Here is an 11,501-nt window from a genome sequence, read left to right on the forward strand (position 1 = left end):
ACCGGGCTGGCAGAGGCAGGGAGCCCTCTTTCCCCGACCCCGTGCGCTCGTCCGCCCTCGGTGTACTGGTCCAAACCAGCTCGCGGGGCGGAGCCCCGGCCGGTGGACGGACGGGCGGGCAGCTCCGCCGGCAGAGGCACCACTAACGGGCTCTGTCCCTCCAGGAGCTTCCCGGAGAGCTTTCGTACTGCATTTGCAAAGCGCCCCGCCAAGTCTGGAGAGGGAGTCCGAGACGAGTTGGACCACGGTCCCAGCCCCGAGGAGTTGACAGTCTACCGGGGAGGAGAGGAAGGAAACCAGGAAAGCAATAGTAAGCAGCTATCATGAAAGAATATCAAGTGCTAAATAGATATAAGCATCAGGAACTGAGAGTTAAAAGAAGTAATTATCTGTAGGAATCGGGGTACTATTAAATGGAGAAGGTGGCTTTCCACAGAGCCCCGAAGCATGGATAGGATTGCTGTTAGTTACCAAATGGTGAACGTGTTAACACTTACGGCAATTCGTTGTATAGAAAAACTTAAAATATATTAAATTCAATACAGTGTTGTATGTCAATTATATCTCAATAAAACTGGAAGAAAAAAATAAGTAAAATAAAATGTACTAAGTTCAGATAAAGGAGTCAGAGACCCTAACTACTTGGAGGGGCCGGCGAAAGCTTTGTGGAGGAATGCGAGCTTGAGTAGGATTTTGCTGGAAGGGAAAGGGAGGATGAACAAAGCACTGGGTGTATGCAAATTTCAGCTAAAGTAAACAGAGTGTATGTTTGTGTTAAACAGAGTGCTAAGTATTCTGGCTATAAAGAATATTTAAAAATCGCCCTCAAGGATTTTTAGCTCTATGGAGACCTGAATATCTAATGATAGGTATTCTCGGGATTCTTTGGGAGCCACCTAGCCTGGCTTTCAAGTAGGTCTTCTGGAGGAGGAAATAAAGCAGGAAGTGTGGTTGGTATATTTGAAGAGCCACTAAATAGTAAAAACAGTGTGGGGGAGTAGCTAGGCATGAGGTTGGAAATTTCAGGCTTTCTGGAAGATCTTGAAGCACTGTAGAAGTCACTCCAACTTGGGGATAAGCACCTATAAAGGGTTGTAAAAGAAAAGTGATGTGAACAAATTTATTTTTTAAAAAGATAAATTAGATGGACAGACAAGTGGAGAGGAGTAGATGAGCTGGAGAGAGGGTAGAGACCCGAACCTGTTCAGAGGTTGAAATTGTAGTTCTTCAATATCAATAAAACTGAGAAACTCTGATATCCAGAACTTTGTTAATGGTAGAGAGAGGATGAAAAGGGAAGGGACACCTTTTAAAGACATTTAGGAGATGGGATTGACAGAAGCTGTTTGCTACAGGAGATGTCTAGGAAGACTCCCAAGTTTGAGTTTTGGGTAAGGATATGCAGGATGAGGAGCAAGTTTTACAGGAGGATGATAAGTGTTCAGTTTTGGAGTCCTCAGTAGTCAGCGTCCTTAGTGAAAAGCACCTTCAGGAGGAAGATGTCAAAAGCCAAATTCTAGGGAATTGATTGTGAATGGGAGGTGAAAAAGAGGAGGCAGCATGTGTAGCCTGCTCTTTGAATGTCCTTCTAAACACGACACTTGGAAGTCCCTTAGATAGCACAGATTCAGCTTGTTCAAAAATGAATTCCTCTGGATATGGGGAGATGTGAAAAAGAAAATGTAGCAGTAAGTGACCTGTAGAATCTGGGTGGTGGGCATATGGGTGTTCACTATTCAATCTGTCAACCTTTTTCTGCATTTTTGACATGAGCTCATCATCTCTACCCTCCAACTATCCCTACCCCTGTGAATCCCATCTCAATAAACAGAACCACCATCTACTCAGTTATTTAGGCAGCAGACCTGGGAGTGTCATTTAATTAGTCCTTCTCCCTTCTATTCCAATCAGTCACCAAATCTCCTAAGTATCTCTTATATCCAGCAACAATGGAGTTGCACCTTATACCAAGGTTAGGTTCTAGAGTCAGTACATAAGGCAAAAGTTACATAGTCAACATAACCTTTGGAAATCCCTTAAATCCCTCATAAAATACAGCAGTCATGGGACTTCCCTGGCGGTCCAGTGGTTAAGACTTGGCACTTCCACTGCAGGGGGCACAGGTTGAATCCCTGGTTGGGGAACTAAGATCCCTCATGCCGCACCATGGGGCCAAAAGTTAAAAAAAAAAAAAATACAGCAGCCATGGTTTTGTGTGCACAACTCTGTAAACAAAATGTATGTGCAAGTATGTATGTATAAGCCAGTGTATAGTAATGTACAGTATATAATAGGGTATACAATATAACATTAAAGTATTTTCAACTACATACAAAAATGAGATAGCGCTCTCTCCAGCTGCAGGACACATGGAAGCTCAGAGCCTGAGGCCAATGCTGCCAGGACCTCAGGGGGAGAGGAGGGGCTCTGCTCTTGTCTTTCAATAAAACTGTTGATCTTAAAAAAAATAAAAAAGTGAGATAGTGCTGCATATAGTTGTTAAATGTACACAGGGCACAAGGATGCTGCATTTCTCACCTCTTCACTGCCTCTACCCTAGTCCAAGCTTCCATCAACCCTCGGGATTATTGAAACAGCTTCCCAACTAGTCTCCTGGCTCCTTCCCCTGAGCCTGTCCCATCCATACCCTACACTCCAGGCAGATTGACCTGCTAACTGATTTGAGCAGGTCACTTTGCTGCTTTAAAACCCCTCAATGACATCCCACTGGTCCCTTAGGACAAGGTTTAAAACACCCCCATATGGCTGCCCCAGCCTTCTGCCATCTGGCCTCTGCCCAGTCTCTGGACTTCATGTCACACACACCTCTTTCCCCTTGTTCTCTAAGCCCTGTCAGAATTGGGCTTTCTGTTCCTCAGATTCACCATACTCTTTTGTGCTTCAGGGACTTTCCCATGCTGCTCTGTCCGCATAGAACTCTCTTACCCCCTCTGCTCAGTTGGTTAGCAAACACTTCTTATCTACTCAACGGACCATCCACCTCAAACCCCCAATACTTTGTTCTTGCTAAATTTTATTATTTTAAACTTTTTTATTTATTGTTATTTTTTGGCCGCGCAGCATGCGGGATCCCCGACCAGGGATCAGACTCGTGTCCCCTGCATTGGAAGCATGGAGTCTTAACTGCTGGACTGCCAGGGAAGTCCCCTTGCTGAATTTTAAATTTAGAAAAAAAACATTGTGAAAAATAATCCACATATTTAAAATGCACTAAACATAAATGTATATTTCAATGGATTATTATAAAATGAAACCCCCCTGCAGCAACAACCCAGTTCAAGAAAAAGGACATTGCCTTCACCCCAGAAATCCCCCATAATACTGCTCGCTGGTCATAGACTCCTTCAACCCTCACAAAGTAACCACTGTCCTACTGTCCTGATATTTATCGTAACCATTTACTTGCTTTTTCTTTATTGTTTTACCACCTAAATATGAATCCTAAAAACAATGATTTAGGTTTTCAAAAAACCTTTATTGGGATATAATTCACATACCATACAATTCATCCATTTAAAGTGTACAATGCAATGGTTTTCAATACATTCCATTATTAACTTTTTAAGATTGTGGTAAAATATATAGAACGTGAAATTTGTCATTTTAACCATTTTTGAGTGTACAATTCAGTGCCATTAATTACATTCACAATGTTGTGCAAACATCACTATCATATAATTTCCAAAACATTTTTATCACCCCAAATAGAAACTCTATGACCATTAAGCAATTACGCCCCATTTCCACCTCTCCGCAGCCCCTGGTAACTTTTTTTTTAATTAATTAATTAATTTGTGGCTGCGTTGGGTCTTCATTGCTGTGCGCAGGCTTTCTCTAGTTGCGGTGAGTGGGGGCTACTCTTCGTTGCACTGCACGGGCTTCTCACTGCGGTGACTTCTCTTGTTGTGGAGCACGGGCTCTAGGTGTGCAGGCTTCAGTAGTTGTGGCATGCAGGCTCAGTGGTTGTGGCTCATGGGCTCTAGAGTGCAGGCTCAGTAGTTGTGGCGCATGGGCTTAGTTGCTCCACGGCATGTGGGATCTTCACAGACCAGGGCTTGAACCCGTGTCACCTGCATCGGTAGGCGGATTCTTTACTAGTGCACCACCAGGGAAGTCCCCCTGGTAACTTCTAATCCATTTTCTGTCTCTATGAATTTGCCTATTCTAGGAATCTCGTACAATATTTGTAGGTACTTCTTTTTTTGGCTGCATTGGGTCTTCATTGCTGTGCACGGTCTTTCTCTAGTTGCACCGAGCAGGGGCTACTCTTCGTTGAGGTGCACAGGCTCTAAGCGCACGGCCTTCAGTAGTTGCAGCGCATGAGCTCAGTAGCTGTGGCTCGCGGGCTCTAGAATGCAGGCTCAGTAGTTGTGGCGCACGGGCTTAGTTGCACCGCGGCATGTGGGATCTTCCCGGGCCAGGGCTTGAACCCGTGTCCCCTGCATTGGCAGGCGGATTCTTAAACACTGCCCCACCAGGGAAGTCCCCCATTCATCTGTTGATGGACACTTCAGTTGTTTCCATCTTTTGGCTGTTGTGAATAATGCACAATCATTTAATTTTGCCCATTTTTTAATTTTATGAGAATGGAACGGGACAGAGTATATTCTTTGTTATGTCTGGCTTTTAAAGCATGCATTTGGGGCTTCCCTGGTGGTGCAGTGGTTGAGAATCGCCTGGCAAAGCAGGAGACACGGGTTCGATCCCTGGCCCGGGAAGATCCCACATGTCGCGGAGCAACTAAGCCCGAGCATCACAACTACTGAGCCTGCTCTCTAGAGCCCGTGTGCCGCAACTACTGAAGCCCCTGCGCCTAGAGGCCGTGATCCGCAACAACAGAAGCCACCACAATGAGAAGCCACCGCAATGAGAAGCCACCGCATGGGCTTAGTTGCTCTGTGGCATGTGGGATCTTCCCAGACCAAGGATCGAACCCGTGTCCCCTGCATTGGCAGGCGGATTCCTAACCACTGAACCACCAGGTGAGCCCCAATCCTCTCTTATTCTATCTTCTGAAAAGTATTATTGTTTGGCCTATCTCATTTAAGACTAGTATCCACCAGGAGATGATGTTTGTTTATACTGGGGTCATGATTCATATTTTATTCCATTTGGAGATTGTTATCCCAGCACCATTTGTTGAAAAGACTGCTGTTTCCCCACTGCTCTGCAGAGCCACATTTGTCATAAATCAAGTGTCCATATGTGCATGGGTTTCTTTCTGGACCCTCTGTTCTATTATTTGTTCATCTTTGCACAATACTACACAGTCTGTAGCTTTATAACAAATTTTGGTATCTATAGGGCAAGTCCCTCCCACTTTGTTCTTTTTTAAGAGTATCTTGACTGCTGTTTACTGATCAGTCACAAATTTGTACAGATTCTTTTATGTAAGTATTGAAAATAGAAGAGCCATGTTGTGTTTTCTGAACAGTTATTACAATGATTTTCCAGTTTAGTAGTTAGCCATGCTGTCCAGTACAGTAGCTGCCAGTCACTCGTGGGTCTCAAGCACTGGAAATGTGGCTAGCCTGAAGTGCAATGTCCTGGTGTAAAAAAACACCAGATTTCAAAGACTCAGCATGAAAAAAAGAATGCAAGATATCTCACTAATAGTTTTTCTTTTGATTACATGTTGACATGATCTTTTGGGTATATTGGGTTAAATGAAAATATTATTAAAATTAATTTTACCTGTCTCATTTTACTTTTTCTTAATGTGACTGCTAAAAAATTTAAAATTACATATGTGGCTTGTCTCACACTATATTTCTTTTTATTTATTTATTTATTTTTAACTTTTGGCCACACGGTGTGGCATGTGGGATCTTAGTTCCCCGACCAGGGTTTTAACCTGTGCCCCCTGCATTGGGAGTGTGGAGTATTAACCAGTGGACCACCAGGGAAATCCCACACACTATATTACATTTCTACTGGACAACATCCGGGGGGGCTGACAAGTGGCCCCCCAAAATATCCAGGTCCTAATCTCTGGAACCTGTGAATGTTACCTTACATGGCCAAAGGGTCTTTGCAGATGTGACTTAGGGTATGGACCTTTAGATGGGGCGATTATCTGGGCAGACCCTACATGTAATTACAAAGGTCCTCATAAGAAGGAGGCAGAGTGAGATATGACAACAAAAGAGAAGGAATTCAACTATGGAAGCAGAGATTAGAGTGATTCATGTGGGCAGCTACCAGAAACTGGAAGAAAAAAGCAAAAGATTCTTTCCTGGGCCCTCCAAAAGGCTGCTTCAGGAGCCTTGCTAACACCTTGATTTTAGCTCTGTAAGACTCTGGCTTCCAGACGTCTGGAATTCTAGCCTCTGGAACTGTAAGAGAGTAACTTTCTGTTGTAAGCCACTAAATTTGTGGTAATTTGTAACAGCAGCCATAGGAAACTAGTACAGACAATGTGCTTCTAAAATTATTTTTAATTTTAATATTATACACACCATATATTCAGTCAAAATTTCTAGGCTTTCATAGCACATATCAAAGTTATTAGGAAAAACTAGACTACACTACCAAAGATGTCAAGGATAGCACATGATTCTGAGAGGGAGATCCAAGACCATAGTATAGTTGTGTGTAAGAGGCAGTTCTACTTAGGAACAGCATGGGCGCGCCCGGCAGCCGCCGCCGCCATTTGGGAGCGACCGGAGCGCCGCCCACGGCCCAAGCAGGTCCCGAGCCGCCGGTCCCGAGCCGACGGCCCGCCGCGCTGAGTCTGCGGGCGCCGTGTCCGTGGCCGCATCGCCCTGCCGGGCTCATGTGCGCGCGGCCCGCCCCAGGCCGCCCGGGCTTCGCCTCCGCCCGCGCCCTGGCCTTCAGCCGCCGCGATGCCCGGCCCGCGGGGCAGAGGAAGAGATTCTAAATCTACTGAAGGAAAAAAATTTTCTTACAGTTGCATATACTACAAGAGAAAATCCCAAATGTTTTTATATTTTGCCTAAATACAAAATTTAAACAAGGAGTTTCCACAGAAGTCAGGACCTCCGAGGAGAAAGTGTGCCGGCCACTGTTCCGGGCTCCTCATCTGGTAGCTCGGTTCATCCTCACAGCAGCTCTATGCGGAGGGTGCCCCTTGTCCCCAGTTTACAGGGCTCTGTTCATGGAACCGCATGATCACATGGACATTTCTCTTTGGAAGCTGCCTTCTGTCTGATGGTTATACTAACCAGAAAAAAATGAAGAGGCAGAACTTGAAGTTCCTCTCATTTGGCTCTTGGATAAGAGTCTAGAAGATGCCGCTTCCTAGTAATCTCGGCAGCTGCTTCCCCTGCCTGAACGCCTCCTTCATGACATGCAGATTGTTTCGTGGAATCTCTCCAGTCCCATAGAAGGACAGCCACTCCTCAACTTGTTCTCGAAGCTTCTCCCCAAATACACTGCTCTGTGGCCATCACCATGTTCTGGAAGTTTGACTTGAACACCACGTCCCACGTCGACAAGCTGCTGGATAAGGAGGACGTGACGCTGCGAGAGTTAATGGACGAAGATGACGTCTTGTAGGAGTGCAAGGCCCAGAACCGGAAGCTGCTGGGCTTCTGTGCGGGCAGCAGAGCATGGAGGAGCTGGTGAGCCTCGTCACACAGGACCCGGCCCTGGTCATGGAAGAGAAGGTCCACTTTAAGTACCTAAATACAGCCTGTGAGCTGCTGACGTGTGACGTGCCGCAGATCAACGACCGGCTGGCAGGGGACGAGACTTTGCTCACCCTTCTTTACGACTTCTTGAACCGTGAGCCGCCCCTCAATCCTCTCCTCGCCAGTTTTCTCAGCAAGACCATTGGCACTCTCATTGCAAGAAGAACTGAACAGGTGATTGTGCTTTTGAGGAAGAAGGACAAGTTCCTCAGCCTGGCATGGAAGCACATCGGCACCTCGGCCCTCATGGACCTGCTGCTGCACCTGGTAAGCTGCGGAGAGCCCGCCGGGCTCCGGCAGGAGGTCCTGCACTGGCTTAATGAAGAGAAGATCATCCAGAGGCTCGTGGAATTGATCCACGCGAGTCAGGATGAAGGTAGGCAGTCCAACGCTTCTCAGACGCTCTGCGACATCGTCAGGCTGGGCAGGGAGCAGGGCAGCCAGCTGCAGGAGCCTCCGGAGCCAGACCCCCACCTCACGGTGCTGGAGTCGCAGGACTGCATGGAGCAGGGGCTGAAGAACATGTTTGACGGAGCCCAGACTGAGCTCTGCCTCGTCAGTGGGACCCAGGTGTTACTGACCTTGCTTGAGCCCAGGAGGGCGGGGATGGAGGGCTTGCTGGACTCCTGCTCCCAGGGACTGGACAGGCTGTGTGCCATCAGCTCCAGCGTCCTGCGTGACATCGAGCCATGGCTGAAGGACTTCCACCAGCTTCTGCTCAGCCTGCCAAAGAAAACGGCGATCCTGACCACCATCGGCGTGTTGGAGGAGCCCCTGGGTAAAGCCCGCCTGCACGGAGCCCGCCTCGTGGCCACTCTGCTGCACACGGACATGCCCAGCATCAAGGAGCTCTGCCGGCTCAACACCATCGGCTTGCTGCTGGACCTGTTTGGTAAGTACTCCTGGAATAACTTCCTGCACTTCCAAGTGGAGCTGTGCATGGCCGCCATCCTGTCCCACACTGCCCGGATGGACAGGGCTGTGGCCAGTGGACCTGAGGACGGGGTGGAGCCTCCACCCTCCATCAGGGACCCAGCGAACCCCCAGCCTGCCGCCAGCCACCCCGAGAGCACGATGGTGGCCCACCTGTTCCAGAAGTGTTGTCTGGTCCAGAGGGTCCTGGAGGCCTGGGAAGGCAGTGACCACACATAGGCAGCGGGTGGCATGAGGCGCGGGAACATGAGACACCTCACCCGATGGCCAACACGGTGGTGCAGAGCCTGGGGGGGTGGCCCATGCAGACCCAGCTCAGCGAGGTCATCCGAGGGCTCCCCTGGGACTGCCACGGGCGCTGGGAGAGCTTTGTGGAGGAGACGCTGATGGAGGCCAACTGCAGGAACGCGGTGGACCTGGTTAGCACCCACCATCTTCACCCCTCAAGTGAGGAAGAGGACGTGGAGGGCGTTTTCCCTAATGAGCTGGCCCTTCAGCAGGCTTTCTCCGGGTACCAGTTCCAGCAGATGACGGCCACCTTCGTGGACCAGTTTGGCTTCAGCAACGAGGAGTTTGCTGAGCAGGACAACAGCGTCAACGCCCCATTTGACAGGATCGTGGAGATCAACTTCAGCGTCGACAGCCCTGGTGCCGCTCTGTTTGAGGCCTGCTGCAGTGACCACATCCAGCCCTTCGACAAGGACGACGACCTCTGGGAGGACTAGGAGGCACACCGTGTGGCCCAAGTGACCAGAGCCAGGTTCGGGGGCCCTCATGCTTCAGCGAGCTGCCGGAAGGACGGCCCCGAGCGCCAAGGCCAGGGCGGGGAGGAGTGCTCGAGAGCAGACGGGGACACGGCTCCGGCAGGCGGGCGCCCCTTGGGCTGCCGCCCAGAAGGAAGGTCCTCGTGTTGAGGGTGGCTCAGAAGCAGGTGCCCCGTGGATGGTGTTTGATGAGCCGGAGAATTCCATGGCCTCGGGCCCGGCCCCGGCAGTGGCGATGGGCGTGGGTTCCAGTGTGTGGGCGGCCAGCTCCCCCAGTGCCTTGGCTCCAGAGGAGAAAGGCTGGGCCAAGTTCGCTGGCTTCCAGCCTTTCTGCTGCTCTGAGTCGGGGCCCAGGTGCAGCTCCCCAGTGGACAGAGGTCATGGCGATGGCCAGGGTGGCCTGAACCAGGGCCCAGAGAGAACCCTTGGCCCGGCCACTCCAGGTGCCTGGAACGCACGTGTTACCAGGAAGGCGCCCCTGCTGGCCTCCAAGAGCCGTGAGGACAAGCAGATGGCGGCTGTTGCCTCGGAGGCTGTTAGTGTGGGTCCTGGTCGGGAGGCCGCCCCCCGCCGCCCGTGTCAGTCCCCAGGTGTGGGCGGGAGTGTTGTGGACAGACATGGCCTGCAAGGTGTCCAGGGAAGGGCCCTGGGCCCATGTGGCCCACGGAGTGGGCTGAGTGTGCCACCAGCACGCCTCCAGACCTGGCCTCCCTTGCGCCTGTGGAAGTGACCTCTGCCCCGGTCGTGGCCGTCCTTCCCGAGGCTGCCATGGCGGCCACCACAGTACCGAGCAACGCCGGCCCTTCCCTGGCCACCCTGGCAGTCTCTCCTGTGCTGGCTGTGGCTGTCACCACTGCAGCCCCAGCTGGCCTAGCTCTCTCCACGGCGGCCGCCCTAGGGATGGTGACAAAGGACAGGCAGACTGACGGGCCGCCACCTGCAGGAGCTGCCTTAAATGGCCTCATGTGATGCTGCTGCTGCCACCCAGCTTTGGCGCCCCAGCCAAGAAAACTACCTGGTGACGCATTTCGTGTTTTTTAATTTAATTTAATTTAATTTAAAAATAAATGCTGCATTGGTAAAGCTGGCAGTTGGAACCAGTCGGATGGCCCAGCCTGCATTTCTCCTGCCTGACTCCGGGTGGGCCTCGAGGGTCCAGCCCCACTCACAGCAAGAAGGCCTCAGACGGGGCCTCTGCCTGCGGGGGCCGTGACTCCAGACGCCTCGAGGACCGAGGGCTGGGCTGAGCGCCACAGGCTCTGAGCCTGTTTTTATTCATTATTTAACAAACGCAGATAGAGCCACATGTTTGCACTTTTTATCCAGCGCAGGAGAGGGTCTCCGAGGCTCTAGGGACAAATGTGGGTCTGGAGCTGGGTTGGCCAGACAGGGTTTTAGCTGCCTGGTGGCCCTGGGAGCTGGCCTTGAGCCAGGCTGCAAACTTGACTGACCTAAAAATTAAACGAGCCCCCCACAGCCTAGCAGGGTGTCCCAGGCTTCCCGCCGCAGTGGGCAGTGGGGCACCTGGCAGGAGCTGGCCACGGGCTGCAGGACGGGGTGCAGAGGGCCCAGCAGTGCCCAGGGGTGGGGGGCTAGCCCTGCACCTGCCTTGGAGGGCACGGACGAGCTCTCCTGGGGGTGTGCAGAGTTATGTTACTGTTCTGATAATCTGACAGGGCACCCAGATCCCACAACTCCAATAAAAGTTGTTATTCTCACCGAAAAAAAAAATAATTAAAAAAAAAAAAAAAAAAGAACAGCATGGTATATATCCAGAAGAGAAGAGCCAAACGCTTACACCTCAATACTAAGAAAACAAACAATCCGATAAAACTATGGGCAAAAGATTTGAATAGACATTTCACATAGGAAGATATAAAAATTGTTAATAAGTATATGACAAGATGCTCAATATCATTCGTGATTAGGGACATGCAAATCAGAACCACAGTGAGGTACCATTTCACACCCACTAAAATGGCTATAATAAAAAAGACAGAGACTTCCCTGGTGGTGCAGTGGTTAAGAATCTGCCTGCAGGGGCTTCCCTGGTGGCGCAGTGGTTGAGAGTCCGCCTGCCAATGCAGGGGGCACGGGTTCATGCCCCGGTCCGGGAGGATCCCACGTGCCG

General features: G+C 50.2%; 1 pseudogene; it reads left to right on the forward strand.

Moving 5' to 3' along the window:
• Positions 1-7,434: 7,434 nt before the first annotated feature.
• Positions 7,435-10,339, forward strand: LOC103089808 (serine/threonine-protein phosphatase 6 regulatory subunit 2-like; annotated as a pseudogene).
• The last annotated feature ends 1,162 nt before the right edge of the window (positions 10,340-11,501 follow it).

The sequence above is a fragment of the Lipotes vexillifer genome, unplaced genomic scaffold, assembly GCF_000442215.2.
Source record: "Lipotes vexillifer unplaced genomic scaffold, Lipotes_vexillifer_v1.1 scaffold1034, whole genome shotgun sequence".
Taxonomy (NCBI): Eukaryota; Metazoa; Chordata; class Mammalia; order Artiodactyla; family Lipotidae; genus Lipotes; species Lipotes vexillifer.